General features: G+C 34.7%; 1 protein-coding gene across 5 annotated transcripts in view; it reads left to right on the top strand.

The window, feature by feature from the left end:
• Positions 1-13,149, top strand: part of Spata5 (spermatogenesis associated 5) — a 296,553-nt gene that overhangs the window by 48,340 nt on the left and 235,064 nt on the right. The gene's annotated exons all lie outside the window — the stretch shown is intronic.

The raw sequence follows: 13,149 nt of genomic DNA, 5'->3' as shown, positions 1-13,149 counted from the left end.
AGCAAAAACGCTCTTGTCACCGCTTGGTAAAAAAAAAAAAAAAAAAAAAAAAAAAAAAGAAATGTCTATTGAAATCCTTTGCTCATTTTTAAGGGTGTTTTTTGGTACTGAGTTGAATTAATATATTTTAGATATTAACCCCATGTCTGACATATGATTTGCAATTATTTTCTCCTGTAGGTTGTCTCTTTGCTATTGATTTTGCAGTGCTGTGATTTTTTTAGTTTGATACATTGTCAGTGATCTGATTTTCTTGTTATCTGTGGCTTTGGGATCAGTCATATCAAGTTGTCCAGACCAGTGTCAAGAGGCATCTTTTCTATGCTTTCATTTAGTACTTTTATAATTTGAGGCCCTATACTTAAGTCTTTAATTCTGAATTGATTTTTTTATATATGGTATAATTGCCCAACTTCATTTTTCCACTATAATTTACTGATTAGACTATCCTTTGCCCATTTGGTTTTCTTAGTGCCTTTGTTGAAGATCAGTGTTCATGGATTTATTACTTGGTTTTCTGTTGTGTTCCACTGGTTTATATGTCCTTCTTGTGCCATTATCATACTGCTTTGTTCTTTTGTTGTAGATTTTTTTGACTCTGCAGTAACTTTTGTGTTTTCATGTGAATTTTAAGTGGAGGGTTTTTTTGTTGTTGTTTGTTTTTTTGTTTGTTTCTAGGAAAATACTATAGGAATTTTTTATAATATGGACATTTTAACAGTGTTAATTCTTCTGATCCATGAATATGGGCTGTCATTCCATTCATTTATGTCATCTTCAATTTCTTTCAGCAGCCTTTAGTTTTTAATGTAGAAATCCTTGTAGGAGGTCCTTGCCTAAATTATTCCAAAACTTTTTGTTTAGTTTTGATACTATTATAAGTAGAATTGTTTTATTGATTTTTCAGAAAGTTTATTACTTGTGTATGTAAATGTTACTAATTTTTGTTTGCTCATTTTGTCATTTGCCACATTACTGGATTTATTTATTCTACCAGATTTTTAAATTTTTTTGGTAGAGTCTAAATTTTCTGTATGTAAGAGGCTGCCATTCTTTCCATTTTGGGTGCCTTTTGTTATATTTTTTTGTGTAATTGCTCTGGCTTGAACTTTTAATACTGTACTGAATAAATGTGGTGAGAGTGGGCATCCTTTTTTCTTAGTCTTAGAGGAAAGAATTTTAGTTTTTTCCTCTGGCTGTAATGTTAGCTCGAGGCTTGTCACATATGTTCTTAATTTTGTAGCGGTACATTTCTTCTTTTTCAGTTCATTCAGTTTTTATGGTGAAAGGATGTTGAATTTTGTCAAATACTTTTATCTGTGTCTCTTGAGGTGATCATATGATTTTTAGCTCTCATTCTGTTACTGTGCAGTATCATATTTATTGTGTATATTGAACCAGATTTGCAACCTATGGATAAATCTCACTGGATTGTGTGTTAGGTCTTCTTAATGTACTGTTGAATTCAGTTAATTCAGTACTTTAATGAGGATATTTGCATCTGTCTACACCAGAAATATTGGCTGATTTACTTTTCTCATAGTAATATTGCCCACATAAAATGAGTTTGGAGGTGTTCCTTCATCTTGACTTTTCTAGAGTTGTTTGAGGACTGTTGTAAATTGTTCGTTATATGCGTAATAGAATTCACAGGTGAAGCCATTCAGGTTCTGAGATCTTATTTGTTGGGAGAGTTTTGATTACTGATTTAATCTCCTTGCTTATTATGGGTCCATTCACGTAGTCTATTTCTTTTCCTTTTCCTTTTTTTTTTTTTGCAGAATTGGGGTTGGGATCCAGAAGCCTCTACTATTGAGCTACATTGCCACCGCCCCACCCTTATATTATTTTTGAGAGAGAGTCTCACTAAGTCGCCTTGGCAGGAGGTTTGTGATCTTCCTGCTTCAGTCTCCTGAGTAGCTAGGATTACTGTGAGCATAAGCCTGGCACTGGTGGAGACCTACACTCTGTGTCTCAAGGAACAAATTGGTGGTCTTTGGCTAGGGTTAGCCTGGTACTGGAATCTGGCAAAATTGGATGCTCACTTTATTGTCCTTTTCTCCTGTGGATAATGTGTCTGTCATTCTTTTTTCTCTCATTGCTGAGACAAAATACCTGATACCCAAAGTTAAAGGAGGAAAAGTTTTTTTTGTTTTTTTTTTTTTGGCTTACAGTTTGTAGAGGTTTCGGGTCGTAGTTGGCTGGCTCATAGGCAGGGTGGCATGGCAGAGGGGCATCACAGAGGAGAAACATTTCATGGCAGGCAGAAGGCAGCAAGGCAGCAAGCAACAAACAGTAATCCTTTTTCTGTCCCTCACATTTTATCCAGGCTACACACCCTTAGGGCGGGGCAGCCTTAATCCTAGCATCACATCATGAGTTAATCCCAGCATTATTAACTTGATCCCAGCAGCACATACCCTGGATCCCGTCACCTTTGAAAAGCCCCACCTATGACCACATGAGGCTTTCAGGGAACATCTAGACACAAACCATAATAACAGTGTCGTCCTGTGTTGTGCTGCTGGACTTGAGATGGAGTGAAGTGGCTACTGTGAAACATTTTCCTCCCCTTCTCATGCATGTTTCCTGATTTTTCATCTACATTTAGTTGTTTTGTCTGTCACCTGGATTCTGTAGCTCTTGTGAAGATATTTTTTGACTGGATAGTTGTTCACATTGATGTTTCTGTAAGGAAAGATCAGTGAAAAGTCCTGTTTTATCATCTTGCAAATATCACACTTCTTTGCTGTCTTACTCTTGTAAAAGCTCTGTAGTTACAATTATTTTAAAACTGTTTTGGTCAAATAAGTTTGGAAAATGCTTGTTTAAAATCAGTTGTGTTTCTTTGCCGCTGAAATTTTAATATGCTAATATATATATTATAAGGATATAAAAGAACTAATTTAAAAACTTACTTGGTTATAGACCATGGGGAAGAGACTTTTTTTTTCCTCTCTGTTTGCCCCCCCCACTTTTGGTGTGGGGGATCAAATGTGGGACCTTGTGCTTGCAAAGCAGGCGGTGTGGAACCATTGAGCTAAATCCCTGGCCCTGTGGTTTGCTTATTTGTATTGTGACTCTGTATTCCTGCCCTAAGAGAGATAGAATCATTTTCTTCATCCTTTAAACCTATACTATGCTTGGTCAGTGTTTTAGTAAATCATGCTATGAGCGAAGTTGAAAATTCTTGGAGCTTCCTTTTGAAATTCTGTATTTGTTATGTTAAGAAATCTGTATTAGTGTCTTGAATGATGGTAGACCATATGAAGCAGTGTTGTCCTAGCTGAGATCTCCTCAGTGTGAGTGTCTCACTAATGGTCAGACATTTCATGCCATGCTGCACCATGTTATCCCAATGATAGTTTGCTTAGACCAGAAGGCCAACCTACATAAGCCTCAGATTGTCAGAAATTATAAATGTCTGTTGTTTTAAGCTGTTAAATTTTGGAGTAGTTAGCCAAAGCTAACAATTCCTATACTCGTTAACTTCTTATATGATGTAATTTTTTGTAAATTTAGGCTGAGTGAGAGTACCTTACAGATGGGAACATTCCCTAAAGACTCGCTGCTAGTTTAGGGTACTTAATGTGGTTTTGAATCCTTGAAACATTTTCAAATTCACTATAGAACTTGTGCCTTAATTTTGGAGTTTTCAAAAGCTCAGTAGCAGAACATACTCATTTAGTGTAAATAAATTGACAAATGAATTGTGGAATGAGTGATATTGGTTTAACAAACTTTTCATTTCTGTGAAATTTATGGTCGTTTTTGCACATTAATATGAGTGGTTTTATCAGTGATATTTATCTGTAATTTATTGGCTCCCATTGTATAATATGATGGGTCAGATAAATATCTAATTATCATATAGCACATATGAAAATTTCATATGATAGTTATAAATCAGCTACTCCAGTGAAAAACTCTACAGAATTTTAAAGACCTAGGGACTCAGTGAGCCTCCAGTTTAGGTCTTAAAGTTACTGCCAAAGGAGAATGTGTTTAAACAGTGTCTGGTGTTGAAATTACTAAGCTGATTTATTCATCATAGGAAGTGGTACTATAACTGCATTTTTAATTGCTCTAATGAAAGATTTTTTCCTTTATTTTCTTTTGATACAGTATTTGCAATCCATGGAGTTGAGCCATTTTCCACTTGGCACTTCGTTGTTTGGCCTAAGGCTATAGGGTAGTGTGATATTATTCATGATTTCTGAAGTGATTACTGGTGGTAAAAATAGTTTTCTTATAGTACTTTTTATACTTGCTTTAGATTATGAAGATTTTTGCCTAAGAGTTAACATTTCTATAACTTGATTCCTCAATTTGAATTTCCTGTTTTGTAGCTGTTATATCTAGAAAAATATCTTCAAATTATTCCTGTAGATGATTTAATACCTATTTTATTATAGAAAACCTGTATCAAGAGGCTAGTTGTGAGCATTTTTAAAATATTACATTAAGTTGGGAATTCAGCATCTCTTGAGAAAAGATGTGTGTGAAATTAAAACTTGTAAATCATATCTGACTAATTATATTTATATATAAGAAAAGTCAAAGGTAGAAATAATTGTAATTAGTAATACACTATTAATTTTAGGAGACTACAAATATTTAGCATTTACTTTAATTGACCTGGTTTTGTTTTTTGTGAATTTGTGATTATAATGATAGTAAAATCCAGTGCTTTTTTTTTTGACTGTAGGAATTCCTAGAATCTTTTGGTTATGTGAAATTTCATTATGCATTTCCAGTTTTCTTATCTAGAGATAACTAACATTTTATTCTAGTTTTTACAATATTTTTGTGCCTGTTGGTCTTTTAATATAGTTAATTCTAGAACACAGTTTTAAATGCTTAAAATTATATTTAATTTCTTAGCCCCATTGTCCTTGAAGGAGGCAGAGACAGGTGGAGAGTACCTGCAGTCCTGGGCCTGACTCTCCTAATGATGTGGAAAGTTGTGGAAAAATCAGATAGAGACCAAAAGCATAGAAGCAATGTTGTACTTTTATTCAGCATGGATTCAAGGGTACAGCTGCCTTCTCTCAGAGAGATAGGCAGAGTGCCTGAAACAGAGCCACCATTGAAGGGAGACTCAAGGTGCTATTTTTATAGTATTTGGGGCTGAGGGTGCCCCTACTTTATTGGTTAATGATTACCTTACCTTGTTACTAGGGAAGATGCTATTTTTATAGTATTTGGGGCCGAGGGTGCCCCTACTTGATTGGTTAATGGATTACTTTAGCTTGTTACTAGGGACAACTGCGTAGGATCTTTTGGGGGGCCTTTTACATTTTAGGGCCAAGGTTATTTTTTCTTTTGATCTTAGCATACCAAGCTGTGCAGGTTATAGAGTGAAGAGGGAGGTGCAAGTGCAGACTGCCAGCTTTTTACAGTCTGTTCTGCCTTCTCTCTGAACTCTGGAAGCACGCGCATGTGGATGTGTGCATGTGAGTGTGAGTGTGTGTGTGTGTGTGTGTGTGTGTGTGTGTGTGTGTGTGTTCCCCTCATCTCTCCTGGCCTGTGTTTCTCTATCCCTACATTTCCATGCTCCTGTGCCACACCTTGCCCCCTGCACCCTTTTACTGGTGGCCTTGTGTATGATAGGCAAATGTACTACCAGTAAGCTACATGTTTAGTCCAGTAACTTCTTTTAAGTAACTGAGTAACAAAGATGTCTATAGGTAACTGTAATTGTTTTATCTTTACTTCACTCTTAAATATTTAGCTTTTTTCCTGTTCTTGCATACTGTTGTTCTAAAGATATTTCTGTCCAGATTTTTTTTTTTTTCCTTTCTGGATGTGTAATTACCAGACTAAAATATGTGATTTGTAAAAATTATGGTAAATGTCATTAAGGTCTTAGATGTTTTACTTTTTTTTTTTAAACAGAAAAGTCATTCTGATTTATAATTATATGATAAAAATTAAAAAATACAAAAACAGGGGCCAGAAATTTAGCTCAGGGGTTCTGCTGCGTTCTTCGCAAATGCAAGGTCCCAAGTTCAATCCTAGCTACCAAAAAAAAAAAAAACAAAAACAAAAAAACAATAAAACCACAAAAAAGCTTTAGTAGAAATTTTTTTCAAGTCTTTATTTTCCATTAGTTTATTTTCTTGATTAAAAATTTTTATTATGAAGATTAATAGTGATCTAGGTAAATACTGATTTTAAAAAGAGAGTAGAAGATAATTATCAATTACATATCTTTTCTTATAAAAGTGGTACATTTTTAGATACAAAAACAGCTGGCAATTTTGATAAACTTTATTATTAATGTTTTTATTTTTACTTAGCATATGAGTAGTATATTGTAGATGCTTAGTCTGTGGTGAATGAATAATTGTAATTTTCATAAAACCTACATTAAATGGTGAATTTCAGATATATGTCAAAGAGCATCTCTTCCTTATATGTCAAAGTACAATAAAATCTATTCTTTTATGTAAGTCTTAAGGTTTTTCATATTATTTAAAACAAATGGGCTTTTTTTTTTTTGTACCAGATATCTAACTCAGGACCTTGTACTTGTGAGTTAGACGGCAGCTCCACTGAGCTAAATCCCCAGCCCAAACAAATGTTCTTTTACTATTTTTATTTACGTATCATTATTGCAGTAAGTAATTTCATATGTATCATAACAAATATCAGTGGTAAATTAGATTCCTAACCAAATATATACAAACTGATGGAACTGTCAAGTTTAATTCTTTTATCCATCTATGCTCCCCTCTTCTCCCTTTTCCAGGCTTTCCCTCTTTCATTTTGCATAGAGGAGTTTAAGTTGTCCTTTTATTATTTGGGAATAATTCCTTTTTGTACTTTTGATCTTGCCTTTGAGTTCCTGTTTTCATTTGGCACATAATAATCCAAAAACCATTAAAAAAGGTAGAGCTTTACTTTCATATGAACCCAAGTTTTTCAAATTGTGGCCAGAGCCTTAGGACTAACTGTAGAACCGCAGACATCTTCAGCAAGCTCAAATTCAGGTTAAACTGTAAGGTAATGAGCTGTCAAATTGAATGTATACCAAATGTCATTACTTAAAGACAGTAAACATTTTTATTTACTCCCATTTTTAAAAGTAACAAGCTTCTTTAATTATATGAAGACTCAAAAAGCTGTTTTACTAATTACATGTTCAAAATTTACTGCTATATTTTCACCTGGCACCTTTTTAGATGAGTCTACAACATCAGAATGTGATGTCTGTTCATTTCTGTAGGATGAGCTCATTAGCAGTACATTTTTGGTGCAAAGGTTTGTGTGAAGTAGTTTAATTGACCATAATTATATTTCATTCATCTTTACTCTTAGGATAATTAGAAGGAATTTGAGTTTCTACTCTTTAAATGTAGTATGCATTCTATTTTTTAAGAAAGGGTTGAGGGTTCGTATGATGCTTTTTTTGGAGTAAATAGTACAACTTGTGGAAATTCTATTAATTCCAAATTGGTTCTTGGCAGGCCTTTTGAATTTGGTTCCTTTTGATTCTGCTTGTTGTCTAGACAGAAAAGTATCTTCTGTCACTCCCAAAATTCTAGAATTCCTTGCCAACTTTTCTTGTTCAGTTTTATACTTTTAAGTAATAATAATTGAAAAGGAAAGCACTTGTGGGAAAGCAGATTACTTTTAACCAGGAAATACTAAGTGCCAAAATCAAGGTTGTAGTTTTAACCTTATTAAATGTTTTAGAATTTAACTCTTTCACTCCCCTTTTCTTTTTATACCTTAGTTTTCTCAGGCCCCATTAGGAGAAATGAGAGGGATAGCAGAAATTAGTGAAAGGATTACTAATTTCTGTTATTAGCTTCTATCTTTATTAACTATATTGAAATTTCAGGTTTTTGAGTGGAAAATTTAATTTGCAATTTGGATTATTTTTTTTTTATGTTTATAAATAATGTTGAAGTTGCAGGAGAGGAATATTAGTATATTCCTAGTGGTCTTCCCCACCTGACCTCATCCTCTCACATGCCAGTCTCCTCCAGAAATACTGCAAGATACACTGTGCATGAAATAATGCTTTATCAGCTCTTTGGAATTTTTTGAGGGGATCCAGGGGAGAGGAAATAGGGTCTAGCATTCAGGCAAGTCTTGAGCTCACTATGTAGCCAGTGATCTTCCTACCTCAAAATCCCGAGTGCTGGGATTACTGGTGTGTGCCATCACACCAGGCTTCAAGTCAGTGCTTTTTTGTGGTAAAACTTTTATTGAGGTAACCCATTTAAAGGGTATAATTCATTAGCCATTGATATATTCACTGAGTTTAGTAACCATCTCTAAAATCAACTTTAGAACATTTCATTTTTCTAAAAGAAACCTTTTACCTATCACCTTCCAACCTGCCTGCCTTCCTATTAGCCACTTATTTAGTTTATGTTTCTATATTTTCCTGTTCTGGATATTATATATAAATGGAATTATACAGTATTCAGTTGTTTATAAATAGCATCCTTATCATAAAGTTTGCAGAGTTCATTCATATTGTGTCATGCATATATCACTACTTTATTAGATTGCCAAATACTAGTTCAATTGTATGGATGTAATATTTGTGATTTATCCATTCATGAATTAATTAACAATTAGGTTGTTTTTGCTTTTGGGCTCTTCTAAATAATGTTTCTATTAAGATGCATGTATAAATTTTGTTTGAACATCTATTTTCAATTTTTTTGGTTATATGTCTAGGATAGAATTGCTAGATAATGTTGTAACTCCAAATTTGACCTTTTGAGGAACTGTCAGACAGTTTTCCAAAGTGGCTACACCATTTTAGATACCATTTAGCAATGTATGGAGATTCTCTAAGTCTTAGCTAACATTGGTATTGTCTTTTTTCTTAACTGTAGCTATCCTAGTGGGTGTCAAGTGATATCTCATTGTAGTTTTTATTTTTATTTCCTCGATGGCTGATGGTGGTGAGCATCTTTTCATTTGCTAAATTGGCCACTTGGATGTACAGTGGACCCTTGGGTTACAATCAGTCCAACATATGAACAACTTGGGTTACAACTGGAATTTTAGCTTTAATTTATGTACAAAGTCTCAAGTTACGACCCACATGGTGGCCGCTTGTGTTTCCAGATGGTCTCAGATATAGGTTTAACCTTTAAAGAGTTGTGGAAGGAACATTACAATATCTTTTTCTGTGTGGAGTTAATTGAGAAATCCTGGGCCAGTGTCTCTCTAAGAACACTAAGATCTGCCTGTATACAGGAGAGAGACTTTGACGGCTGTGAAGAGGAGCCTGAGCCTTCAATTGACTATCTTGAGTTACAAACAGCCCTTGTAAACAAATTGAGTTTGTAAGTCAAGAGTCCACTCTTATCTTCTTTGGAGTACTCTTTTTTTGCCCATTTTTAATTGAATAATTTGTCTTTTTCTTATTGAATTGTGAATTGTTTGTATATTCTGGATACAAGTTCTTTATCAGATATATGATTTGCAAATATTTTCTCCCATTCTCTCACTTTCTTGACCGTGTCCTTTGAAGCACTTTGGATCAGCTTAGATTTATTGATATTTTCCCCCCTTTACCATTTTTTTTATTTGCATGCTTAAAAAATTTTTTATCAAATTCCAAACATTGAATTTTATCTTAAGAGCTGAATAATTTTTTTTAGGTTTAATTTTCCCCCATTACTGAGTTCGGGTTCTTTTCAATAATCTACCTGGTGCCTTATGAATTTTCATTTTGGCTGTTGAGAACAAGCATTATTCTTGGTCCTTTTTGAGCTTTGGGCATATTTCTTCTATTTGTTAGGTTGTTTTTCTGTAGTTTTAAGTGTTTTTAATCCACATACGTGCACTGATAACTGAATATTTGATGGGAACCTTCTACAAATTTCATGAATTTTCTCTTTGTGGACCTCTTTATTTCCGGTATTCTGCTCTGCAAACTCTAGCCCTTTGGCTTCTCTATAGTCCTTCCTTTTTCTTCTCAGCTTGGACTGTAAGCTCTGCCTAGGTTTCTGCAAAGGTGTGTTCTACAGTAGTGGACAAGATGCAAGGGAGGTCTGCACGGTACTTTTTAAAGGGGCACTGTGTGTTTGTGTTGAGAGGGGGCTGGAAGGAAGGAATGGCTTGCTTTGTGTAAGCAAGGGCCAGTGTTCTTCCTCAACCCGATTTTGGAATAGCCTGAGTGCTCCTCCTGAAGCATGTTATATAATATGTTGATAGGACTCAGTCATGGTTTAAAATGTCCATTTCACCCAAGATGACTGTATTTTGTCCTATTTTGAGCACCACAATTTGCATTATCATAGCCTGTGAACTTTTCCATTTGGTAAGCTGGACACAGTCATAGTGGGAAATAACCCTTATCTCAAGAGTCCTTGACCTTCATTGCCAGATATCCAGTGCTCTGAAAGTTGACACTTCGTATGTTTTTTCTTTTCTGATAGAAAAGTAAATACAGTGTTTTTATACTTTGGCCAGAAGCAAAGCTCTCATGTTATAATGATTTACATCCAAGCCATAGGGTGGAACATATTCAAATGTCCCATGTTGGAATTTCATGTATTCTTTAAAGAAATGCTCTGTAGTTTTAATAGAGCCTTTTAAAGTAAAGCCTGTGAAAATTGAACTTTCTCTTGTTTTTACTTTATTGGAAAGAATGCCCAAAGGTAGAATGCGATATGTTGTGAAATTGGAAAAAGTGAAGTAGATTGAATAAATTTAGTCTGACAATTAACAGATACCTGAGAACTCTACCATAGGCCCAAAATAAACTTAGAGATAAGTTTAAAGGCTTAGAATAAAGTTTTCTTAATGTTTGAGTCTAGATGGGGGTTGGTGGAGAGGTGAGTCCTAGAAAACTCAGGTTGTTTATAATTTTAGCATCTGTTTATGTTCTTACCCATGTGTCTGTGATCTTTCTTTGTTGAAGGATTCCGAGACAACTGTCAAACTTGCTGACTCACTAGAAGTATTCACTCTGCTCAGAAACTTTATACCTACTACAGTGAAAGGGCACAGATTAGAGTCAGCAAAGGAAAAAGGTGATTGGGGTGAAATCAAGCATAAGCTTTTAGGTGTCCTCTAGCAGTGGAGTCACTTGAGAACTCTCTTAATTCTCTCAGCAATGATGTATGATGATTGTGTGAAATTTTATTAACCAAGGACATTCACTTGAGCCTTAATGGCCAGGTTTTATTGGAGTTTGATCCCTTAGGTATACTATAGTACTAGCATCACTGACCTTAGCCACTCATATTTGAGCTCTCCCCAGAGCAAAAACAAATATTCACTATGTATCACCTTGTCAGTATAAACTTTGCCAGGTTAAATTCTTAGGATTTGGACCAAGGTGATAAGCATACAAAGACACTTTTTATCAGTAACAGTATTCCAAAGTCCTTATCTCCCATAAGAGTGCTATGTGCCAGTTCTGATGGCAGGTCTTTCTTTGGAATGTATAAGGTTTGAGATATCCAAGTCTTCTGAGTAAAATATTTTTTAAACATTGTGTTGTAGTTATTGTCATATTTTATTTGGAGCTCATTAATTTTTTCCTAATATTCTTTATCTGTCCCAGAATCTCATTTAGGCTTTCATGTTCATTTAGCCATCATGTCTTTTCAGCTTTTTTCTGGACTGTGACAGCGTTGGATCTTTTTCTTGCCCATAATAGTCTGGACAGTTTTAAGGTATATTGGTCAGGTATTTCATAGAATGTCTCTCAGTTTGAGTTTGGGTAATTTTTTTTTTTTTAGTACCGGGGATTGAACTCAGGCCACCGAACTGCTGAGCTAAATCCCCGGCCCTGTTTTTCTTATAGTTAGACTGGGATTATGGTCATTTGGGAAGAAAACCACAGTGCTGGAGTGCCATTCTCATCATAATCTAACAAAAGTACATTATTTTAAACCTTTATTAATCTAATTTAAAAGTCCCCAACTTCTCAGGAGTAATTAACTAGATGTTAGGCATGTGTTGCTTATTACATGTAGAAACTGTTCTCAGTGGTTTTTCTTATCATGTTTAATATGCAATTTTTGAGTAGTTTCAAGGTTTCTGTGCATGACTTCATAATTTTGTGGTGACAGTAGGGAAAGGAAGCCAGAAGAAGAACAGTAATTGATCAAATTACAGAATAGAGAAGCTTAATGGGGGTCTGTTTTACGAGATTAGAATTTGGAATAAAACTCATTCTGATCCACAGGATTGACTCTGTCATTATTCTCATAGGTATCTTTCTCTTACCAAGATAAACTGAAAGTGACAGGTACTCCAAATTATACAGCTTCATCAATTCTTAATCACCTGACTCCCACTTATTGTTCATGTCCCTGCTTAAATGCCAGATCTTTTAGGAAGCTAAACTTGCTATCTCTAGGATTTTCTAGGGCTGTGTTCTTATATAGCATCACGTCCAATTTTTTGTCCAGTCCTTAAATAATTATTAATATATTTGTTTAATGTCTGTTTTTCCTTCCAAACTGTAAGATTCATGATATAGAAGCCAATGTCATTTTAATTAGAGTCCAGCCAGGCACTGAAAACATAACAACCATGTGATAAAATGAATGTATCTCAGTGAATGAATAATCATTAAGTAAATCAAGTAAATAGTCATACAAAAGGATGGATATCAGACACTGAAACTTTTGCCAATTATACTTGTATGAATGACTCACATGTTGAACATAAATGTACCTTATTACCTATGGGCCATACTTACTAGAAGCCATAAAAGATGACATGGTTATCTCACTGAACTCAGTCTGTACCTCAGAATTCATGCATCTAATCTTTCTACACATCTTTTTCTGTAATTCTCTTATGACATATTTCTGATCCAGTTTCCTAGTTGGTTCTGGCCCCTTTTAAAATGCCAGTTCTCTTTCTCCAGCATCTTTGTTCTTTGGCTTGTTCAACCAGCATTGGTTGTTTCTGGTGCTGTAATCTGAGTACACTGGTAGCAGAATCTGAGAGAATTCATGCATCTAATCTTTCTACACATCTTTTTCTGTAATTCTCTTATGACATATTTCTGATCCAGTTTCCTAGTTGGTTCTGGCCCCTTTTAAAATGCCAGTTCTCTTTCTCCAGCATCTTTGTTCTTTGGCTTGTTCAACCAGCATTGGTTGTTTCTGGTGCTGTAATCTGAGTACACTGGTAGCAGAATCTGAGAGC

The sequence above is a fragment of the Fukomys damarensis genome, unplaced genomic scaffold, assembly GCF_012274545.1.
Source record: "Fukomys damarensis isolate Sample0158 unplaced genomic scaffold, DMR_v1.0_HiC HiC_scaffold_38, whole genome shotgun sequence".
Taxonomy (NCBI): Eukaryota; Metazoa; Chordata; class Mammalia; order Rodentia; family Bathyergidae; genus Fukomys; species Fukomys damarensis.
Note: the sequence above shows the minus strand (reverse complement) of the source record. Positions and strands in the feature narration are given on the sequence as shown.